This window comes from Mobula hypostoma, chromosome 2, assembly GCF_963921235.1.
Source record: "Mobula hypostoma chromosome 2, sMobHyp1.1, whole genome shotgun sequence".
Classification (NCBI taxonomy): Eukaryota; Metazoa; Chordata; class Chondrichthyes; order Myliobatiformes; family Myliobatidae; genus Mobula; species Mobula hypostoma.
The window spans coordinates 227,544,813-227,551,610 of NC_086098.1; positions in this window are offsets into that span (position 1 = coordinate 227,544,813).

Consider the following 6,798-nt stretch of genomic DNA (forward strand, 5'->3'; position numbering starts at 1 on the left):
CTCTCTCTCCCCCTTATTTATGACATTTACCGGGAGTGTTGTATACAAAAGGCCTGAAGCATTGTTGTCGATCCCTACCACCCATCGCACAATCTCATTGACCCCCTACCGGCAGGAAGCAGCTACAGGAGCATCAGGACCAGGAGTACCAGACGAGGTAGCAGCTTCTTCCCTCGGACTGTGAGAGTAATGAATACCCTGCCACCACCTAAGTCTCGTCACTCTGACTTGACTGTTTACCTGTGCTGTGTACTACATGCACTTTGAATAATATTTTAATTTATTTGTGGTGATAGTTTTATGTGCTGTATATTTTGTCGGTGCACCATGGGCCAGAGGAGCATTGTTTTGTTTTTTTGTATATATATATATATATATAGTCAGATGACAATAAACTTGAACCATTCAACCCATTGAGTCTGCTCTGGCATTCAATCATTGCTGATTTATTTTCAACCCCATTCTCTCACCTTCTCCCAAAACACTTAACCAATCAAGAACCTATCAGTCTATGCTTAAATACGCCTAATGACTTGGCCTCCACAGCCCTGTACTGCTGCCATGACGTCGATTAAAAAGGAATGTCAAATTGCAGCCAGACATTCTTCTTGAAATCTGTTGAGGCTGCAGGCCTCCATTTCTTATGGATCCCTGCCCTCGCTGGAGTTGAAGGGAACAATGTGGCAGACATTCTAGCCAAGTAATTAAGGATGTAAATGTAATGGTGTCTTTGCATAAAGGAGAGGTGAAAATCATAATTTTTGAAAAAAGGTCCATTTGATCACTGTGGCAATAAAGTTGGGATACGGAAAAGAAAGGACAGCATTTATATAAAATTCAGAGGTGTGGGGGGGAAGAACTCAACTGGAAGGCGAGTATAAAAGGAGGGCCTGGGCCTTCCTGAAGTCAACAATCATCTCTTTTGTCTTGTCCACTTTGAGATTAGGGTTGTTTTCTCACACCATTTGACAAGCCTCTGCCTCCTCTCTGTGTACCTGCCCAGACAGATGCTTACATATTGGACATACAGGTTGAATAATTCCTTGCTCAGAATTAATATGCATGATACCGCCATTTGTAGGGAGTGCACTTGTCAAGAAACGGTGCAGCATATATATTGATTGAATGCAGTTCCTGAGGTGCGAAGGAAACATCTGATTGTGTCAGGGCACTGGGGCAGGGACCCAACTGCACACCAAGTACTGTGCACACTGTGATATTAACAAATGCACAGGCGCAAACAAAGTTGGTATCAAAGTTCAGGCAGAGATCAAAACATCCAGAGAAATCCAAAAATCAGAATCAGGAAAACTCACTGGTACAATCTGGCAACAAACAGGTGAAAACATAGGACTGAAATACACTGAGCAATGAACAGAGAGGCAGATGATAGGTGGAGCACAATGAGACACAGGTGACAGCTATACAGGTAATAATGGGGAACAGGTGAGAGGCGGAGTATTCAGTAATACAGGGGCCGGAGTAGAGCAGGAGCAGGGACAGGACCACACGGGGCATGAAAATAAACGAGAACATGGCAGTACAAAAACACAGAATGACGGCTAGGGGAACACACAAAAAGATAGAGTTCAACTGGAGGTACTGACAAATTGCTATATTGAGATCTTTGTAACAGACACAGTTTAACATGGAAAGTTTGTTAAGATATGACTGCCACTGTAATGTATTAGTGCATATTTGATTATCTGAAAAGCATTAGACTTCTAGATATTACTTGAGATTCTTTTTTGAGGGGGGAGAGGACTATCTTTATTTCTATCTTTGATATCTCTTTTTTTCCTCTTTCAAGGTTCTTTCAAAGACCCTGACCTGGAGTTACATGCTGATTTTGGTTCTTTGCGGAAATGGGACCCACTCTCAGGGCCTCATGACCGGCCACTTTTCAAAATGCCAAGGACACGGCCTGGAAGACTAGCACACTATCAGGGTGCTGGATTTTCATGGCTCTGGAGGCGGGTGGATTCGAGGTCGGTGCTGCCGCCTGATGCGTCGTGGGAGTACACGGAAGTTCGAGAGCAGCGAGCTGGCTGCTGGCCGTGTGCCCAGAGACCCAAGTTCTTTGGGTACTTTTTAAAAAAGAAGGGAGAGAGAAACCAGGGAATTATAGACTGGTTAGCCTAACATCGGTGGTGGGAAAAATGCTAGAGTCAGTTATCAAAGATGTGATAACGGCACATTTGGAAAGCGATGAAATTATCGGACAAAGTTGGCATGGATTTGTGAAAGGAAAATCAGGTCTGACGAATCTCATAGAATTTTTTGAGGATGTAACTAGTAGAGTGGATAGGGGAGAACCAGTGGATGTGGTATATTTGGATTTTCAAAAGGCTTTTGACAAGGCCCCACACAGGAGATTAGTGTGCAAACTTAAAGCACACGGTATTGGGGGTAAGGTATTGATGTGGATAGAGAATTGGTTAGCAAACAGGAAGCAAAGAGTGGGAATAAACGGGACCTTTTCAGAATGGCAGGCAGTGACTAGTGGGGTACCGCAAGACTCAGTGCTGGGACCCCAGTTGTTTACAATATATATTAATGACTTGGATGAGGGAATTAAATGCAGCATCTCCAAGTTTGCGGATGACATGAAGCTGGGCGGCAGTGTTAGCTGTGAGGAGGATGCTAAAAGGACGCAGGGTGACTTGGATAGGTTAGCTGAGTGGGCAAATTCATGGCAGATGCAATTTAATGTGGATAAATGTGAGGTTATCCACTTTGGTGGCAAAAACAGGAAAACAGATTATTATGTGAATAGTGGCCGATTAGGAAAAGGGGAGGTGCAACGAGACCTGGGTGTCATTATACACCAGTCATTGAAAGTGGGCATGCAGGTACAGCAGGCGGTGAAAAAGGCAAATGGTATGCTGGCATTCATAGCAAGAGGATTCAAGTACAGGAGCAGGGAGGTACTACTGCAGTTGTACAAGGCCTTGGTGAGACCACACCTGGAGTATTGTGTGCAGTTTTGGTCCCCTAATCTGAGGAAAGACATCCTTGCCATAGAGGGAGTACAAAGAAGGTTCACCAGATTGATTCCTGGGATGGCAGGACTTTCATATGATGAAAGACTGGATTGACTAGGCTTATACACGTTGGAATTTAGAAGATTGAGGGGGGATCTTATTGAAACATTTAAAATCCTAAAGGGATTGGACAGGCTAGATGCAGGAAGATTGTTCCCGATGTTGGGGAAGTCCAGAACGAGGGGTCACAGTTTGAGGATAAAGGGGAAGCCTTTTAGGACCGAGATTAGGAAAAACTTCTTCACACAGAGAGTGGTGAATCTGTGGAATTCTCTGCCACAGGAAACAGTTGAGGCCAGTTCATTGGCTATATTTAAGAGGGAGTTAGATATGGCCCTTGTGGCTAAAGGGATCAGGGGGTATGGAGGGAAGGCTGGTGCAGGGTTCTGAGTTGGATGATCAGCCATGATCATACTGAATGGCCGTGCAGGCTCGAAGGGCTGAATGGCCTATTCCTGCACCTATTTTCTATGTTTCTACAGAGCTTGGAAAAAATGACACAATAGACTTTTAACATGGTAAATCAGCCAGTTGCTTTGCTATGTCTCCCCTCTCGCTGTGAAACAGGGACATCTCTTTTTCTCTTATTAGGGAGAGAGAGAGCCTGTGGTATGTTGAATGCCAGGTGAACGAGTAGTCTTTGGGGTACTGCAAACCTGTGTCTTTATTGATGCTTTGCTGCATGCTTGAGTGCTCGGTGGAGGGTGCAGATGCTTTTTTGCTGTTGGGGACGGGGAGGTCATTGCCTTACCGTCGCTTATGCATTGGAGGTGGGGTCTTTGCGGTTCTAACATTTAACTGTCATTCATTCTTTGGGGCACTCTATTTTTCGTGGATGTCTACAAAGAAAAAGAATTTCAGGATGTATATTGTATAGATTTCTCTGACATTAACTGTACCTACTGAAACTAGAGGGTACACTTCCTTTCTTTGTTCCACACTCGGTCTCAGTAGGTGGCGGCTGTGCATCTTATGTTGGTCTGCCAACCGCCATTAAGCTTGACCAGATGTACTGCTGCCCCAAAACGACAAATTTGATGTCAGATAAGTCAGTGATAATAAACCTGACTCTGATTCACTGCCCTCTGGCCGAAGAAATTCCTCATCTCAGTTTTAAAGGGACCTCCCTTTATTCTGAGATTGTGTCCTCGAACCTCAGACTCCGCAACCAATGAAAACATCCTCCTCATCCACTCTAGCTGGGCCTTTCAATATTTGGTAGATTTCAGTGAGATCCCACCTCCCATCCTTCCAGCTCCTTTACTCTGAGGCCATTCCCTTGGATTCCACACACCACCCGTGCCAGCTTTACCACTGGGACATCCTGACATCATTCCTAGTCATCAAGACGCGACAAGAGCTGCTGCCCACCATTCTGAAGTTAATCCTGAAACCATTACATTATTGGTTTATCACAGGGTTCAAGCCAGACTGGGCCCTGAAACTTGTCTTTTGTCGTCTCTTGCTTCATCTTTTGCGCTAATGGTGGCTTGCACCTATTAGGAAGGTGCATTACCACCACCTACAATAATGCAGTACGACAGGACCCATGACAGGGATCAGATCCTGCCTTCCAAACCTGCTTTAATTAAAAAGTTCATCAGGGACCTACACAACTTAACTGTCCCTGCCTCAGGTGCCAGAATATCCTGCAAAACTAGGCACCCCAAATCTATCCTGTAATTGCCTAAACCGCTTCCCATGTTTGGACGAATATCTGAGGCACACCATGGTCGTATGTACCAATCTTACAAAAATCACACCACCCATTCCCATTTAGCAACAAGTGCCAAAGTGGAGTGCAAACCCACCTATCCAAACCTCTGTCTCGTCAACCACACAACCTCCCTCCTATCCCTCCCCAAAAGGAGCCTCCCCTGGACTGATGAAAACAAACTGTAACAACTCTGCTCTCAAACGCATCTCCCCCATTTCACGCACATCTGCTCTCACTCCATCCTCCTGTCACCCCACCAGGAATAGGGTTCCCCTGGTCCTCACCTACCACCCCACCAGCCTCCGGGTCCAACATATTATTCTCCATAACTTCCACCACCTCCAACGGGATTCCACCACTAAGCACATCTTTCCCTACCCCCCCCCCACTCTCCGCAGGGATCGCTCCCTACACAACTCCCTTGTCCATTCGTTCCCCCCCATCCCTCCCCACTGATCTCTCTCCTGGCACTTATCCTTGTAAGCGGAACAAGTGCTACACATGCCCTTACACTTCCTCCCTTACCACCATTCAGGGCCCCAGACAGTCCTTCCAGGTGAGGTGACACTTCACCTGTGAATCAGCTGGTGTGATATACGGCGTCCAGTGCTCCCGATGTGGCCTTCTATATATTGGCGAGACCTGACGCAGACTGGGAGATCGTTTTGCTGAACACCTACGCTCTGTCCGCCAGAGAAAGCAGGATCTCCCAGTGGCCACACATTTTAATTCCACATCCCATTCCCATTCTGATATGTCTATCACGGCCTCCTCTACTGTAAAGATGAAGCCACACTCAGGTTGGAGGAACAACACCTTATATTCCGTCTGGGTAGCCTCCAACCTGATGGCATGAACATTAACTTCTCTAACTTCTGCTAAGGCCCCACCTTCCCCTCGTACCCCATCCGTTATTTATTTTTATTCACACATTCTTTCTCTCACTCTCCTTTTTCTCTCTCTGTCCCTCTGACTATACTGCTTGCCCATCCTCTGGGTCCCCCCCCCTCCGTCTTTGTCCCTGAGCCTCCTGTCCCATGATCCTCTCATATTCCTTTTGCCAATCACCTGTCCAGCTCTTGGCTCCATCCCTCCCCCTCCTGTCTTCTCCTATCATTTTGGATCTCCCCCTCCCCCTCCCAATCTCAAATCTCTTACTAGCTCTTCCTTCAGTTAGTCCTGACGAAGGGTCTCGGCCCGAAACGTCAACTGTACCTCTTCCTAGAGATGCTGCCTGGCCTGCTGTGTTCACCAGCAATTTTGATGTGTGTTGCTGTAACAGCACCTCCCTGACCCATTCCTATCCCACAATTCTTGTAATTTCCCAATCCCAGCCAAGCTCACAAGATTTGTCTTCATACTTTCCCACACTGACTATAATATCTACCTCTGACTTAGTATGTGCCTGTTTTGCTATAACATCCACCCTTTCATTACCTCACACACCCACATAAGCAAAACTACTACTATTCCCACACTCTCCAGAACATATAGACTGTACTACACTTCCATCAACAGATCAGGTCCCCATGAGCGCTTCGATTCCAAACTCTGTAGTACTGACGCACAGTCTGAACAGATCAGGACTACGTTTGACTTCTTTTTAGATCCATTCCGCTGTATAGGCAGACAACCCATCAGACACCCCACCTCAACGTTAAACCAGGGGATAAATATCTCCGACCCACCCGATTACTAACTGGGTCTTTAGAACCAACTGTAAAGATAGGCAAAAAGGAAAATATTGATGCCCTCTCAGCCTGTCTAGCCTCCAGTAACATCAAATCTATTCCCACCAATGGGCATTTTCACGGGAGGTGTCCTGGCCAGGCCACGTTAGGCAAATCCCCAAGAGCGTAGTCCCACTCACATTCCGTCCATTGACCTCCCGCTCTCTGTCAGCGCCGCGGGGAAGGGGACGGGGCGCGCGCTCAGGATCTGTCGTCATCGTCGGAGCGGACGCGCGCACTGGACGTGTCATCATCGTCGGAGCGGCGCGCGCACTGGACGTGTCATCATCGTCGAAGCGGCGCGCGC